Source organism: Haliotis rufescens, unplaced genomic scaffold, assembly GCF_023055435.1.
Source record: "Haliotis rufescens isolate VD_foot unplaced genomic scaffold, xgHalRufe1.0.p SCAF_8, whole genome shotgun sequence".
Lineage (NCBI taxonomy): Eukaryota > Metazoa > Mollusca > Gastropoda > Lepetellida > Haliotidae > Haliotis > Haliotis rufescens.
Genome location: NW_025964372.1, coordinates 33,929,553 through 33,948,401, shown reverse-complemented (window position 1 = coordinate 33,948,401; position 18,849 = coordinate 33,929,553).

Below are 18,849 nucleotides of genomic sequence, written 5' to 3'. Positions count from 1 at the left end.
TTCTCCTACTCTAACGTTACTTGACTAAACAACTATTTTAGCGTTGTGTTAGAAGAGGACAAAACAAGTTTTGAACGGGATGGGCACAGTAAATTTATCGTAATAGAGTGGACATATAACACACTGGATAACCGAGGATGGACCACGCCCTATTATATGACCTTCGTTTATCTACTCATAACGCTACTATCGCCGACATCAATGCTGTATTTGACATGGTTATAATGCGTGTATAAATGTGCACGTCTGTATTGTTCCCTCATGTTGTGTATGAATGTAACACATCCGTTATAGGATGAATCTTATCACTATTTGTCTGTCCCAGTCGATAATTACATTGAGACATATAGGTATATATAAAACATGTTATTTGTATGTTTCCTCTACTTTGCACGAAAACATATTTTGGCATTATCAATTCTTTCCTCATATCATGAATCACGGTGATAATGTGGCAGGGCTTTAAGGGAATGTCATGACATGACACGAGCTGTCCAAAACATCATGTGATATATTTTTATTAACTAGAATGTTATCAAATGTGGCTAAATAATAATATTCACAGGAATAATGGTAACAGTAAGGCATAGTTTTGTCCACCAGATTTATCCTGCTTCGAAACGAGGAAAACATGGTATCATTATTGGTATCGGAAGGGGTCTCATGATTCACACATAACATTTAATCGTTTTACCACATGCGAGGTATGAACTGATCACATACAGAATTATTGCTAAACGTGTCAAAGATGAGAACTGAAATTACTATATTCTTGGTACATTATATCTCAACCTCTCATTGTTTTGATTCACCTTTTACAAGGTATCTTGTATAATGGGCCCATGGACACATGGGAAAGGAATAATTCTTCAATTAAAAGAATCATGAAAGATGTTGCTGAAAACATCTACCACAATTCCACCTTTGAAACCAAAAGTATTCAGCTGTTATAAATTCCAGCTCTGGCATTTTCACGAAATTCGAGAAGTAAGAAATTCGTGCTCGAGTGTAAGTACGTAACATGTAGTGACATCTTATCTGAACCTATATCAAGCGTTTATTATTGAATAAGTTGAGCCAAGATCGCATTGTGGATACAGAACACTCAAATAAGGTATTGACCGTGTTATATTCCAGCAGGTATTTCTCTTGGTCGGTATACAGTAGGTTAAGGTTCACCAAGATATTATCAACATGAAACAAGTGAAATGTAATATTCCCGTAGCGTCTCACATTGAACGGTATACGGTTATTGTAACATTTCTTGGAGGTATCGCGTCAGGTCATTAAGAGCGATCCATCAATGTATTATGTATCAGATGTAAATGTTTTTTGAACATACGAATACCAGACATTCCTCGTGTGATAGAAGGCGCAAGGGGAGTCTAGTGGTTTAAGTCCTGAGTTCGATTTCACACACGTCTACGCTATGTGAAGCCCTTTTCTGGTGTCCACTGCCGTGAACTTGTTGGAATCTTGCTTAAGGCAGTGTAAACAAAACGCACTCAGGCGATAGCTTCAAGAAACCTACAAGGCAATTATAAAAATGCTACCAGGCATGTGTGAGACAGGGCGAGGACAGAGTGATGGCATACTCGTGAAGGCGTAGCGCAGCGTATAGTGTAATACAGATTATTAGCTAAGTGTAATTCCGTATCATAAATACCACATATTAGAAAAGGAATTATGTGAGCCCTTGACTGATTTCCAGTGATCTATTCATACATTTACACCGCCATTTTTCTTTTACGCCCAATGGAAATTTTGGCGGATATTAAAGAGTGGTTATACTCTGGCTATACTTTCATACATATTTGATATTAGTGATACGGAAACACACTCAGCTAATAATCTTTTTATCATATGATGTCATTCTTTAAAAACATATGTTTTAGATGTAGTTTCGCTGGATAAAGACACTCTATAAAACGCGTAAAAATACAATGTTTGAGTGAACTGCCCCATTTATCAAATAGTGCCAAAATATCTGCAGCTGTTTTTGTGGACAGAATCAGTCAGCCCCCTCTAAACCTATTGGGGACGTTAGTGAATAGTTTATTGAGCAAGCAGACAATGCAGCGATGTATGGAGCTGAAAGGTAGTTCCTGCTAGGTGACGTCATTTGCATATTTATCGGATGGTGATACCAGGTTTACCGGATTGATAACACTGTCCATGAGGATAAACATATGTATTTGCTACACATGCAATCTCTGGTGGCTTCAGGGTATGTGTTCATGTGATGAATGAACATATATAGATCACTGGGGTATGCACGTACAATTTTAACATTCGAGGTTCATAATAATGACTGCAAACAACTTATCTTTGTGGACCTGTGAAGCACAATGTCTGGAATGATAATGATGCGTTTATGTTACACTGTACCATGCCCAAAAGACTAAGCATCTATATTTTACAGGTTTTGTATACTAGTATTTCCCCCGGTATATGAGGGTCCTAATGGGTTTTAATACTTAACGTAAAACACCCTTCAAACACTATCGTAAACGTAAAATTCATCTTTTTTTATCGTAAAATGCTTAACGTAAATTACCAAAAAATAACTGCTTAACGTAAATAAATAATTTACTGCTTATCGTAAAATGATTAAAATGGTCAAAAACAGTCTGTCTTCAAGACCCAAATGCTTCGCCACAGAAAGCAGGCTGTGCACCTGACGCAGGGGACCAGTCTAGAATGTATAGCGATTTGAGATTTTACCAGGTAATAAAACTATGAATTGTCAGGATGAAATGAAAGCAGAATTAATAGTCCCATGTCCCTCCATGGCCGATTTAGGAATTTTTCACGACGATTTTATTGAAAAAGAAGAAAAATTACTGCTTAATGAAAAAGTACCCTAAATTTTACTGCTTACTGCTTATGGGACCCATCCATCAGGACCCTCGTATATAACTCCACCCTTCGTATGTGTATGAATTATGATAGATCGTGATGTTGAAGAGAAACCGATATTCAATCGATTTGCTGAGGTTAGTCGTATGGGCATGACACGATGTTACAAAAACGTATAACTTGCAGAGGATATTTCAATGGCTGTCAACCCATCCTCTCGTCTCCATTTGGGTGAAACATCAGTTGTATGTTGACGGTATTGTTCACGTCCTACTGAGGTAATCGAGATGAGACTTCGTGTTTGACACCAGGGAGCCAGCAGTCCACATACCATACGGGAGATGCAGGTAGTCATTAGCGATGTCGTTTACTACGCCAGTATTGAGTCGCAGGTAAAACATTGGCATCATGGTTGTACGTGGAAGCGAATATTGTTTTACGCCACATCGATATCCAAACAATGTTAACCACTCGCAGGCAGTGGCTATTGACTTCCTTAACTTTTACCCTTTCAAACTTGCACTCAAGTCTCATACGTCAAGTCGCCATCCAGAAACTACATGTTTTTGTAACGTCGAACCCTTACAAAACCTTGTCGACTGGTCACAGGTATTCGGGTACCGTTTCCTACCTGTGCCAAAATCCACAGTTCGGGGTTCGAATCCTTGGACTGTCACCATGATTGTAATGCAAGTGGTACACGAAAACGACCTGTGTAAGTGTGTCCGTTCCTCCCACATAAAGCTCACAAACATTGCTCAAACCAGCGTCAAACCAAACTCCCATTTCACTATTTGTGTGAAGTTAAATTTGTCAACGGCATGTAGAATGTAAGTCTAAGAAATACAAGATGTATTCACAGTACCACTTGAAACCTTGATCTGTCCCACCCAAGAAAGATATTCAATAATTCATCACCATTCTAGACTGTTGCATTCCTCTATCATTTCTAGCAGTGCATCATGGCTTCTGGTTGTGAGTTTGTCCTCTTCAGCTTCCAGCTCCTGCTTTCTGATCAGACGTATTCGAGTATCCAGCTAGAGAAGATGACCGTATCCGAGATATCCTGTGCCACCATGTGTGCTGACCGAGCGGCCTGCGCATCCTTCTTCTACAGAAGAGATGAAGGGTTCTGCTTCTTGTCAGACATGAAGACCACAGACCACAAGAAGCTGTCTCCGAGCCCGGGTATGAAGCTGTATAAAAAGACTCCCAGTGAGTAGCCTTTGGTTGTAAAATACTTAGGGACAACAATTTAAAAATTCGGAGGGTGGGGGAGGGAGGCTGGAATTTTGTCTGGATATTAGATACTTTTTTCAGTTTTGTTTTAATTAAAACTATGAGGCTGGGTATTATCTTATGAAATATGACTTGCAACAGTGTACTTTTTGTGGCAGACAATCTCTGAAGCCAAATTATTTTCACAAGAATTTTCAGAGACAATTTATTTAGAATCAAATCGGTTCCCAAGTTCAAAACGTCAACGAGAGACAATAACCAGTCGCATAACAGATTCCATTGGAGCGAAATGGACAAATAGTGATGAAAAGTATATGAATAGGTCACTGACTTTCATTGATGACGCCTGGTGTAAAAAGGGTAAGCATGTCCTACTTTACCTGAAGCACCACATCCCATGATGTTTCATTTAAGTGTCAGTGTCAGTAAGGTGATGTGAAAAGTCCGTACAAAGGTATAGTGAGTGAGTGAGTGAGTGAGTGAGTGAGTGAGGTTTAACGCCGCTTTTAGCAATATTCCAGCAAATTCACGGCGGGGGACACCAGAAATGGGCTTCACACATTGTAGCCATGTCGGGAATCGAACCCGGGTCTTCGGCGTAACGAGCGAACGCTTTAACCACTAGACTACCCGACCACCCCTATAAAGGTATAGTATGGGTAGCACCGTGCATCATGATGAAAAAGCGACGTGTCATATGTGGTAAACTCTTCTTAATCTCTTACATTAAGATTCTGTAAATCTTAACCAGGCACCTGTTGGTGAACATGTCGATGAGCCTGAAAAGCTTAGTCATATGTTTGGTGTGAAATTTCATAAACTGTACATCCTCTAAAGTACTTTAGCAGTTGAGGTTAATACTATAAGTTACACTGGTATTAGATGCCACTATTGCAGTTTTTTAGTTATAGTACGATATAGGCTAGATTTATATTGCACTTACAAATCCTTACTACAACCTGAAAAATATCTATCATCGATTAAGACTGTAAATTTAAGAAGATCTTTAACAAAATTTAGATGTTTTTCAAATGATTTTAAAATACAGAAATATAGAATATCTAGTGACCATGACTTTGCTGACAGTCTATGTATTTTCTGTAAAGAAGACTTAGATGATGAATACCATGCACTATTTATATGTCCAGCTTATACTAGCTTAAGGATAAGATATTTGCCCTCGTATTTCTATCAAAATCCTACCCTGCACAAGTTTGTATTATTACTCACAACAAATGACGACAACATTTTATTTCAGCTAGTTCTTTATTTAGATAAAATGTTTAAACTTTGAAATTCTAAAGCCAAGATTAACTGAAGCGCTCTGTCACAATATGTCAAATATTATCCAACATCTGTACTATTGGCCTCATGGCCAGACTATACGAAATAAATTCTGTTCTGTTCTGTTCAGTACGACAAAATAATAAGTATCGTCACCGTCCAACAATACACATAATAGTGAGTGAGTGAGTATGGTTTTACGCCGCTTTTATCAATATTCCAGCAGTATCAGAACGGGGCACCGGACTGTACACATTGTACCCATTTTGGGAATGGAACTCTGGCCTTCGGCGTCACTAGTGAATGCATTAACCACTAGGCTACCCCACCGCCCATACGCATAACAGGAGAAGCCGGGTTAGAATAGGTCTCCAGCAACATATGCTGGCCGTTGGAGGAGACGATTCTGAACGATTGTCTGTGTGAAGCCACGATTTTCTTTCCTATTTAAATAGCAGGATCATTATTCACGCAAATGTCACAGAGAAAACCATTCCAATACGTTTCTTTGAAACTTCATATATCGAAAATGCATATTTGTTTCAATAAGTTTGACCTTGCCCAACGTTATGTGATACCTCAATCTACAAAACCTGACTGACACAGTCAAACAGGGAGGCCCAGATCATCGACAGCAGCGGCTGGTACGGCTGGTCGTGGCATCGGCCAAGGCCAAGATGTATTATCATCCTGTACCCTTTCGACTTATTTCTACCCATCAACAATAAACATGGCTGCTGTCGTCTTCAACTCCACTCCTGGGATTTGTCTTCGTGCGCTCTTGGACACGATCATTGCAACCGTTTAATAGGTACACCATCCTAATTATGGCACCGCAATGTGGTTTTAAACCCAGATTCGCCGTCACCATATCATCACCCGTGGGTTTCGGCAAGTGGTGAAAATCGAGGGCCACAAATTGAGAAGGGAAAGTTTTCGCATCTTGCGACACTAACATGGAACTTGGTCATATAACTGACATACCCTTAGAGCGGCGCTAGACCCAACTTCCTTGCTTGTTCAAAGTATTCAGGCGCCTGCAGCGCGAAGGTGTAAAGTGACTGTCCACTTCGTCACCTACGTAGTTGTGTGAACTGGCGGTAGCTGGTGGACCGAAGGTATTGAAATGGACAAGGGCGGTCGGGTAGCCAAGAGGTTAGCTTAGCGTTCGCTCGTCACGCCGAAGACCCGGGTTCAATTCCCGACATGGGTACAATGTGTGAAGCCCATTTCTGGTGTCCCCCGCCGTGATATTGCTGGAATATTGCTAAAAGCGGCGTAAAACCATATTCACTCACCCACTCACTCATTGAAATGGACAAAACGTACTGTGCAACATCGCGACCTTATTCTCCAAGGATTGTCTAGTTTGTTTGTTTGTTTGTTTGTTTGTCAGCTACATTCCAGCTATATGACGGCCGTCTGTAAATAATCGAGTCTGGACCAAACCATCCATTGATCGATACCATGAGCATCGATCAACGAGACTGGGTTACGATGACACGCATACACCAAGTCAGCGAGCCTGACCACCCGATCAGACTAGTCGCATCATCAACATCAGACTTATCCCAATGATATGCATAACATGATTTCATTTTAATTTGTGTCGTTTTAAAGGGAAAGCTTGTTCCGTGAGAGACTATGTATACCATGCCGATGGAGACTTTTGCTACAAAGATTGGAAAACAAGGAGAAGTTTTTGGAACAGTGCCAAGGTGACATGTGCCAGGTCTGGGGGCATGTTGATGAAAGCAGACACGGCGGACAAACACCGCTTCCTCGTATCCGCCGCCGAGTCCTCGCGTGAGTTGTCTTGGTTTGTTTGTTTGTTTGTTGTTTAACACCGCACTCACCAATATTCCCGCTATATGACGGCGGTCGGTAAATAATCGAGTCTGGACCAGACAATTCAGTAATTATTACCATGTGTATCGATCCGTGCAATTGGGATCGATGACGTGCATCAATCAAGTCAGCGAGCCTAACCACCCGATACCGTTAGTCGCCTTTTACGACCAGCATAGTCACCTTTTACGACAAGCTCTGTCACCTTTTACGACATGCATGGTCGTCTTTACGGCAAGCATGGGTTGCTGGGTTGCTATTCTACCCCGGATCTTCACGGGTCAGTTGTCTTGATACCTAGATTATACTTTCACGACCTGGATGCGATCGTTTGGTCTAAGGGATCGACCATTTGATATTCTGCTTTTTTTGTATGACACTGAATAGATTTTCGGTCACTTTTTCAAGACATTTTTGGCATGCCCACGTCACATGACATCGTTAATGACATGCAAAATGTCCAGCGAAATATCTTATTTTTGAAAATAAATTCCAATTATTTGTATATCATTCACCTGACTTTGACAAAGTCAAACGTGCCCAGTACGATTACAACACTTCCATGAATCGAATATAATCTGCACCCAGTGATAATTAAAATACGACAACAGAGAATACCAGTTCACTGCTACAAAGTTTCCAACTCACAGCGTACCTTTATATTTGTTATCACAAACGGGTTTATCATATGTTATCAACACATTTGCAGTTGACACAGTGCACAATAGTCCACAAATGAGACCGTAACAAAAGAACAAACACTATTTGCGTTTTACACAGACATTGTGTCTGTAGTCAACAAAGTTGATCTAATGGTCTGATGATGGAATTATTTCAGAAACATTTAGCTGCAGATATGTCTTTCCAAACATCGTAGAAGTAAGTTATGTTTTGCAAACCTAATATCTTTGATGAGATTACAGCACGATTGTTTCCTGATAATATGAAAAACCGATAGTTTCCAGCAAGGCGACATTAAAACAATTGTTTCCAGGTGACATCACACACGACTGTTTCCGAGTAACATCAAACCCGTTTGTTTCCGGGGAACATCAAATCCGATTGTTTCCAGGTAACAATAACGCAATTGTTTCCATATAACATCCCACGCGACTGTATCCAGGTAACATCAAACGCGGTTCATCCCAGGTAACATCACACATGATTTCTCCTAGGTAACATAAGGCACGATTGTTTCCGAATAACTTCAAACCTGATTGTTTCCAGGTAACATCACACATGATTGTTCCTAGGTAACATTTACACGATTGAGTCCAGATTACATCCCACAGGACTGTTTCGGATAATAACCCAAACAATCGTTTCCAGGTAACACCCTACACGATTGTTCCCGGGTAACACCCTACACGATTTTTTCCAGGTAACACCCTACACGATTGTTTCCAGGTAACACCCAACATGATTGTTCCCGGGTAACACCCTACACGATTGTTTCTAGGTAACACCCAACACGATTGTTCCCGGGTAACACCCTACACGATTGTTTCCAGGTAACACCCAACACGATTGTTCCCGGGTAACACCCTACACGATTGTTCCCGGGTAACACCCTACACGATTGTTTCCAGGTAACACCCAACACGATTGTTTCCAGGTAACACCCTACACGATTGTTCCCGGGTAACACCCTACACGATTGTTCCCGGGTAACACCCTACACGATTGTTTCCAGGTAACACCCAACATGATTGTTCCCGGGTAACACCCTACACGATTGTTTCCAGGTAACACCCTACACGTTTGTTCCCGGGTAACACCCTACACGATTGTTTCCGGGTAACACCCTACACGATTGTTCCCGGGTAACACCCTACGCGATTGTTCCCGGGTAACACCCTACACGATTGTTCCCGGGTAACACCCTACACGATTGTTTCCAGGTCACACCCTACACGATTGTTTCCAGGTAACACCCTACACGATTGTTTCCAGGTAACACCCTACACGATTGTTCCCGGGTAACACCCTACACGATTGTTCCCGGGTAACGCCCTACACGATTGTTCCCGGGTAACACCCTACACGATTGTTTCCAGGTAACACCCAACACGATTGTTTCCAGGTAACACCCTACACGATCGATTGTTCCCGGGTAACACCCTACACGATTGTTTCCAGGTAACACCCAACACGATCGTTTCCAGGTAACACCCTACACGATTGTTCCCGGGTAACACCCTACACGATTGTTCCCGGGTAACGCCCTACACGATTGTTCCCGGGTAACACCCTACACGATTGTTTCCAGGTAACACCCTACACGATTGTTCCCGGGTAACACCCTACACGATTGTTCCCGGGTAACGCCCTACACGATTGTTTCCAGGTAACACCCTACACGTTTGTTCCCGGGTAACACCCTACACGATTGTTCCCGGGTAGCACCCTACACGATTGTTTCTAGGTAACACCCAACACGATTGTTCCCGGGTAACACCCTACATGATTGTTTCCGGGTAACACCCTACACGATTGTTCCCGGGTAACACCCTACATGATTGTTCCCGGGTAACACCCTACATGATTGTTTCCAGGTAGCATCAATGCCCTGTGGCTCGGGGGCTCGTGCACGTTCTTCTCTAAGAAGACCTGGAAGTGGATTGATGGGACCCCAATCGTCAATGACTACTGGCAGAAGAGCAGAACAGATAGGTGGCCTTCAAATAACTGCCTGAGCTATGGCTTGTCACAAAACGAATACAAATGGGATGACGCCAGTTGCATTGCTTTGAAGGGCTTCTTTTGTGAAGCACCAGTAAAATGCCACGTTAAACCAAAGTGACATTGACCTTGTTGGGTAACATATTGCCTGACACTGTCGTGTATTGTGTTCCATAGAATAGTTAGAACGTGTACTGTTGTGGATAGCAGCAAATCAAATTTACTTTTTGATGATATATTCTTTAATATTTTCGCATTGGGAGAATTATTACTTGCATATTTTGAGGTCCATGATATGTCCTCTGTTGTTCGTCCGTTGCGCATTAGTTACTGTCTTCTCAGCCCGGTTGCTGGTCTCAAATTGAAGGTTTAGATCTGCCGGCGGCTTTTGAATAATCGAGTATTGGCCAGACAATTCAGTAATTGCTAGTGTGAACAAAGACTATGCCGTCGGGGTACGAGAACACGCAATTATTCAAGTCACCGAGCAACAGTATTAGTTGCTGGGGACCATTGCGATTGTGTGTCATGTTTGTTTGTTCAACGCCGCACGCAGCCATATTCCAGGTGACGGGAGATTTTGAATAATCGAGTCTTTGACTTACAATCCAATGACTGACATCATGAGCATCGATCTTGCATCATCCGATCCCGTTCGTCGCCTCTCACGACATGTATGGGTTGCTGAAAATAAATTCTAACCCGGATCTTCACGGGTTGGGACCAAGACTAACCCGGCATCCCCAAGAGGGTATGTCTAGCACCATAAACGTATTGAACTTAGTTTATTGCATTAACAAGTTTCAAAAATTAAATTATGAAAAGTAATAAAGAATCTTCTGCAGAGAAACCGCAAAGTCTCAGAAGCTGAATCAATACATCATTCGTGTCAGAAAGGTGCATGTTCACCTTTGTTGGAAATGTTGGTCACAATTAACATTGAAAATGTATAAGAATAACCTCATCAGAAACCATACAAACCAGAAAGCTTAACGTTTGTGACCATAGTGTGACCTGGTTGAAACTTGAGACACTAGTTAGTCCACTTCCAACAGGAATTCCTCCCAATGCTGGCCGAGATCACTTAAGGAATGAATGTGAGCCGAGTGATCTTAACGATGTCTGCTTTCATGCGGATGACCCTGGTTCGATTCCCGACATGGGTACAATGTGTGAAGCCCATTTCTGGTGTACCCCGCCGTGATATTGCTGGAATATTGCTAAAAGCGGCGTAAAACCATACTCACTCACTCACTCATGTGTACTGTCGTATATCGGAAGCTCTTAACGATGTAGTGTAGGTTTTATTAAAAAGAGTGATGCATTGTTTCAAACTTTACGACTTTGACGTATCGTTTAGTTGGATAGTTTTAAGTGATTCAATAACATTACTAAACTTGTACTCGTGTTATGATACACGCATTTCATGAAGCACATTTCGGTAAATATCATATTCTCAAATCCCTTTATATAACAAATGCAACAACAAATCTGAAGCACCCCGATATATTCGTTACATGTTGTGTTATGTGGCATTGAATATTGTATGTATTTTGTTTATTTAACTGTGCAAATGATGAATGTGGCTAATGTATTGAAGCGCCTGTAAAATAGTTTGAATTGCATGTGTCGCGGCCACAGAGTTACCTCCCTTGGTCTGTTTGTCTATACTTCAAACATGTCACTTTCATTAAAATCAGACCTTTGTTCTCGCTACCGCTAAACAAAGATCTAAGGACATCCCATGAGGGGTCACGTCAGAACGACCTTTCATCCGACCAATCAGAGTGTCGCTAACCAGATCATGAAAGTGACAGTTGGAAAGTGATTTCTTATCATGCGGCCTCGAAAACTTTAACACGGGGTATTTCGAACGATAGTTACGGGTTGAACGACTGAATCCATACAATCTATTAGCCATTCCAGGATGTTCTTTGTTCAGGTTTCAAATTTTAATCGAGAATTTGTCAAAATATTTTTCTAAGCGTAGTCGCCAATTTGAAGTTAGTGCCGTAAAGCACGAGAAAGCTGCCTTCTGATTGGCTAATGTCGACTTCTGGTCAGTACTTCAATTGGTCTGTCAAGTTCGCGCCAGGTCGGTCTGACGTGATCCGTAATGTGGATGTATAATGAGATTGCAAACATTTTGACATCTTTGCCACCCTCCTGCCACTGCGAGGAGCCCCATTGTGTCGTCTACTCTAAGGAGTTACACAAGATTAGCTCAAACATGACTAGCTACCAGTCGCTTCCAGATACAGTGCATTCTGGAACGCCAACTGTGCCTATATGAGAGTGAGACCAGGAAGATTCGAGGCCTTCCTACTACGTTCTGACTACGTTCTGACTTCTATCTACTCACCTGTAGAAAAACACCGACCCTTCTGCTTGTTTCCATCACCTCTGATTCCTGGATCAAAGATCAACTGCGACAATTAGTTGACATTCATGAGTACACTGACTTTCCGATTAGGGCTTATTATTGTAAATAACTACTGCCGCTTATATATTTTACAGTTGTAAAATCTCTATGATTGTAAAACGTAATACTATGTATTTCAATACAATTTGTCAATTGTTCATTAATATTGAGTGGTCATATAAAGATTTCACAATCTAGTTCTGTTCGTACAGATTTCTTGGTTAACTTCCGAGTTTTAATTTTGGAGTCATCTTGTAACAGAAATTTGGGGATCGTCCAGGATCTGACTAACAATTACTGTGAATCCTAAATTAAAAGCTTTGTCAGTGTTAAATTTGCTTGTTCTCATTTGAGTTTCATAGTAGTGCACAGGATTATTTTGCAGTCAGTAACTATGACATGAAGTTAAAGCAAACTGTGAAGAAAATCAGAGTTTTGAAGAAATCAGAATTTTAAGTTGTAACCAGTATCATCACTTTTATGTCAAGCAACAAAAAAACTGGAATAAAGAAATTCTATTTTAGGTAATCTTTTATTCTTAACTCGACCAGATCCACCAGATACAAGCTTAAATAATAAGAAAGGTGTTTCTTATTCATTTAAAGATTGACTGTGTATTTTTTCGGTTCATTGAGGTATGAATCGAAAAACCGATGTGCAAACTGTATGAATCCGCGTAGCGGATTCTTACAAAAGTTTGCACATCGGTTTATCGATTCATACCTCAATGAACCGAAAAAAATACACAGTCAATGCTTATAGTTAAATTCGACAACGTAAAACATGTTTTATCTACAATAGTTTGACCCAAAGCAGTTGCATGTATCAAAACAGACAAAAATGGCGACATTGATAAACATTCCAGGTGTAGGAATATATATAGTGGCGTGGCATGAATCAGGTGATCGTTTAATTTATGCACATAACTTTACACGCCTACACAGTAAGTAGCAAATCAACGGAGAGTGGGATTAAAACACTGTTCATTGGACCTGTCAATTAAGGCAAGAGGCGAAAAGAACTGCAACAGTCAGACTGTAACGAACCGGAAGAAATATGTCCGAGAGAAGGCGGCTGTTTCAAAGGACATGGTCATTTTCTGCGTGATTCAAACATTACTTCCCTGGTTACGGTAAAACACAGTTGGAGAAATGCTAGTTAGAAATGAAACCCAAAGACATGAAAGTTGAACCGAGGCGAGCGGGAAAATACAGGCGAGCGAGATTGCACGTTAGCTGTTTCATTCATTCTCGGCCTTCGCTTTCAAAGGGTAGTTTGGACAATGAATATGAATGGAAATCGCTAAATGTCCTGTGCATGACGATACACGTGAGCAGAAAGGGAATTCCATCGACTGTAATATTGGGATTCGCCGACATTCCGCAGTAATAAAAGTAGTGCGCCGCGGTGGGCGTGGCTTAATTCTTTACATTCATTGGGAAATGAATGCAATAACGCGTGACCAATTCAGCTAATCAGAATGCAGGAATTTCCATGAACACAACGAAAATGTAATTATTTGGGAGAAAAAGTCAAAATGTATATGATACATCAGATGATGGAATATAATGTCTCCAAATACTGGAATTAATACATCCGCAAACAATATAAGTGATATGTACGATCAAAATCGTATATATAAAAATTTACCCTCGACCTTAAAATATTCTCGACCCTTAAATAATTTCGAAAGTACTTGCAAGATATCAAGATAATAAATGATTACCAAGGTAAGTAATATATGTACAAGGCCCGGAGGAAATTCATAGATAACATCAAATTGGAGTGTATCAATGACATGGTTACCGTAGCGCAATATATGTATGGTATAATGATAACACACAAACAGGAAATACCAGTATGTTTTATAAAGAATGTTTTCTAAAAGGAGTACGTTTCATTAATGATCTTGAAGATAATAACTGACAATTCGAAACCTTTGAAACATTTTTTAAATTTTAAAAACTACAAATATTTAACCTACACAGGTCTTCACGCCGTTACACAGTGATGTCAAAGGCAACGATTACCAAAAATTAACATTCTCCTACAATGTCCCTTTTCACTATTTCATATGCTGGTAGTATATCATCTGAACAAATATGAAAAAGGTTCACAGTATTTCTATAAAATACTTTTAAAATAAGTGCGAGAAATAATCATGTTGCTAAATGGCTGTACGAATTTGGACACGAAGTTGAAGAAAAAGACAGGAAGAGTATCAATTCTGTCCCTATTATTTGCAAGAACGTGACTAAACTGAAATGGTTCCAGTAACAAATTTTACATAATATATTGCCAACCAAATGTCTTCAGTTATAAAATGAAACAGTTGTAGCTTCAGAAGATGTACATATATTGTGGGAAAGCAAAATAGTGAGCTCCATCTGGCGAGACAAGGAAACTTGGATATCACACAAAATGCAAAGCTCGGTAAGCATATCCAAAGATCATATTCTATTTGGTTAGTTGTCGCAAAAGTTGGTAATTTGGCAAAATTTGGTAACAGCCTCCACATATATGCTTGTCTACCCTGAACGTCGTTAGACACTCTTTGAAATCTTGAAAGTACAGCATGCTAGAATGTATCTCAAACATTGTGAAAAGGAAACATCAAAGGCTGAAGCTGTCGGAATAGTGCTCGACTTGATGGGAAAGTTGACTATTTGAAAATTGAGGTCACCCCACTTGTCATACAGTCTTGTGGAGATAGAACATGTTTTGTCTCTCTGAATCTATAAGCATAGATCTAAAAATGAAACAGATGAGGCGGTCTTTACATTGAGGATGATTATAATTGTGGTGTTCAGCTACCAAAGTCTGTTAGAGTTGCGGAAGAGTAGTTCAGATGTATATTTCAAAAGCTTCTGTGTCATTTGAAGGTGATAAATCCACTTTGTAACCGATTCCTATCTGAGAGAGGACTTCATGCCATTTTCAGATGTGTCGTCTGCTAACTCAGATGTTTTAGTACAGGATGTTGGTGGAGATACTGTCACACCTCTCCATTGTATCCATTTGCATTCAGATTTGATTTCAGGTTTGGTGAAAGTTGGTGAGAAAACTCCCAGTTCCAGGCAATGAATCAGTAGCGTCTAAGGCTTAGGTAGAGCCATGTATCAGCATTGAGCCATGTATTTCAAAGAGCACTCTTCATGGAGACATTCCAGGTATATTTTCTTCATGTGCTGTTAATTTTCTTCAGCTAACAAGGTATCATGTAAGATTGCGGACGAGTTTTGATACCACTTACATGTATCATCATATAATGGGTAGGTGTCTCGGCAGGATGAAGCCACTGGATAAACACGGTATCTATTGGTGTCATATACGAATAAAGATGCAAATATGAAAGGTCAGATAGGTACTACTTTCAGTGTTCACAAACAAACATGGCTTCGCCCTTGGAAATTGGGGATCAATGTATTGAGAATCTGGAGAAAAATTATTTTCAAAACACTGACTTACCACTGCCCGACTGACAAATCCCTTAACCTATTGATATAATTTAATGAGCAGTATCCAGGAAAATTGACAAGGTCTAAATAATGTTTGTGAGAGATCAGAAAATTATTTTCGACGACCTACTATTAGAATGACATAAGCAAAGGCTTGCTAAATACAATGTTTATTCCTAATACAGGATATTTATCATCCCAAAATAAACAAGCATGATAACCTCTAATGATCTTGCTGGTACATTCATGGATGATTCTTTTCGGGATATCTTTTCTTACATTTTCTTTTGTGTGAAGCGACACAGTTCATTTTCAGGGCGCTGAACCCCATATTCTCTCAGACCTGTTCTTCAAGTACTCACTAGTCAAGGACTTTCTACTGATGAAGGTATTGCCAAGGTACCTCTTTGTTTCTATACCAAGATTGTGTTTTGAAGAGGAACTGGAGACCTCCAGAAGTTTCTGAAGACGAGTGGAACGTTTTTCATGAGATTGTTTTGTTCCATAGACATTCTGTCAACAGGTGATGAATGTAGCTCATAAAACTCCTATGGCTGGTCATTTGGATGTTAACTAAACTTGTAAATCGATTTTATTAATATTTCATTTAATCTGGCCTAGTTTGCATGATCACGAGGATCAACAAACAGCGTGTGAATGTACATCTTACAGCAGCAATATAGAATATTATGGATGACTGTATATTGTCGTAATAATATTACCACTGTTAGAATTAAATGTATTCGACTGTCAGCCTCCTTCTTATTCTGCGCGTACATAGTGTAAAAGGCAGCGGTATGTGTGTTTTAGTGCTGTCGTTTCAATGTTTTCGGCAGTGTGCTATCAGATTGATGATGCTGTTTCTGACGTTTTGGGTACGTTCTTATTGTTTTATGTTGCCGATTCCTTGTGTATTGTAGACATATGACGCTTTTTGTTGTTGCAGTCAGTCAGTTTTCATTGGACGACCTGTCTTTGGACACACGGACAGGATATCCGAGCAAGGGATCATATTCCCATTGAATTTCACCACGAAACTCATAAATTGTCCAAATTGGCACCAAACGTGGGGCTGAACACGTTCATATTCAAGTCTCACTACCCAAATATGCGGGCAGAGCCGTGCCACCTGCTGACGAGGGAGTATGTAGCAGAGCGTGGAGTCATTCTACAGATTCCTTACTGCCCGGTTTAGCTCTTTTGTCATGTGGCCAAGGCCTCGGATCATCAGGTCAGTGGTTCGAATCCCATCATGGGACAGGGGACGTTTATGGCCACTACATGTATATGAGCGTCAGACTCTCAACGGAGGGCGGTGTCAGATGTACCGAGCAGTATAGTGACAACTCTCATTCTACATGAGTCTCATATCAGTGAGTGAGTATTGTTTTTCGCCGCTTTTGGCAACAATCAAGCAATATCACGGCTGGGGACACCAGGAATACGCTTCACACGTTGTACCCTTGGGGTAAAAGAAGCCCGGGGTCTTCGGCTTGACGGGCGAACGCTTTAACCCAAAGGCTACCCCTCCGCCCCGACGTGACAATTGCGATACATCATGTGGTATCGATGCAAGATTGTAAGAAACCTGTTGTGACATGGAAATGAACTCAATAACTAGGAATAAGGCATCTACTAACCAAACTAGATCGAAGACACAGTCAATACTGGAAAACGAGCGTAGCTACGGACTGCATGAGGAGAGTGGGAATGCCGAATAAACGTAGCGGATATTCTGAGAAACATCAGAACAACAATTTCGGGTCTGAACAAACAGTTTGATAATGTGAAATAAGAATTCAATATGGAATGTTTTTAATAAGGATATATTTGTACAAAACTGTCATGAAACTGTTTCATCTTCACAATATCTAGGTAATTATAGTAAATTAAAGTCACAACTTCAACATGAAATGTATTTGCCTGTCTTACCAGACAAATCATTTTTGCAAATGAAGAATTTCATTGCAAATTTCCATGTAAATATATGTCATAATTCAGTACATATTGATGATGTTAATAGTATATGTACCAATTGCAACAGAGATGAAATTTACCATGAATACCAAGTCTTTTTAAGAGTAACAAGTGACGTAGCACAAAGCACTGGGGCCAATAGTGGGCTCTACCAATAGTCGACGATTGAACGTTGAGGCGTATGACAACATGACGTCGGGTACTTGTGACTTTATACATGTCGATGCCCTGGTCCTACCCCTCCCCGTGAAGTTGTGTCATATTCCCTGCAAGTGACCAACGCTGTGTCTCATCAGTAGCTTTCAGTGAGTGAGTGAGTATGGTTTCACGCCGCTTTTAGCAATATTCCAGCAATATCACGGCGGGCGACACCAGAAATGGGCTTCACACAATGTACCCATGTCGGGAATCGAACCCGGGTCTTCGGCGTGACGAGCGAACCACTAGGCTACCCGACCGCCCCGCAGTAGCTCTCAGAACTGGGGCCTATTGTTATGGATCTATTCCATTCTCATGGGACATGGCAATTATGGTGCCGGTTCTACACTATACTGCATGCTTTCACTGAGTGTTGTGAGTGAGTGGGGTTTCACGCCGCTTTTAGCAATATTCCAGCAATATCACTGCGGGGGACACCAGAAATGGGCTTCACACATTGTACCCATGTCGGGAATCGAATCCGGGTCTTCGGCGTGACGAGCGAACGCTTTAACCACTAGGCTACCCGACCGGCCCCATTGAGTGTTGTAATGACGGTACGCGCTATGAATGTACAGCACTCCAAAACGTAAATATAAATTGTCAATGCAAGAGAATGACTAACCTATTTTTTTCTGTCGAAACAGATTCCATCTGGCGTAGAAATTATATGAATGGACCTCTAAAAATCAGTGATGACACCAGGTGTTCGCGAAAAGGTTTAGCGTGTCCTTTCCTACCGGAAGCACCCAGCATTCATACAAGTTGCATATCAAAGTAAGTATTTATTGCGTGAGGCAGTACAACAGTACAGTCTTCCATGCGACGACAGCATGTAAACAACCCCGACAAAAAGGTAATAGATAAACCAGAAAATCCAAT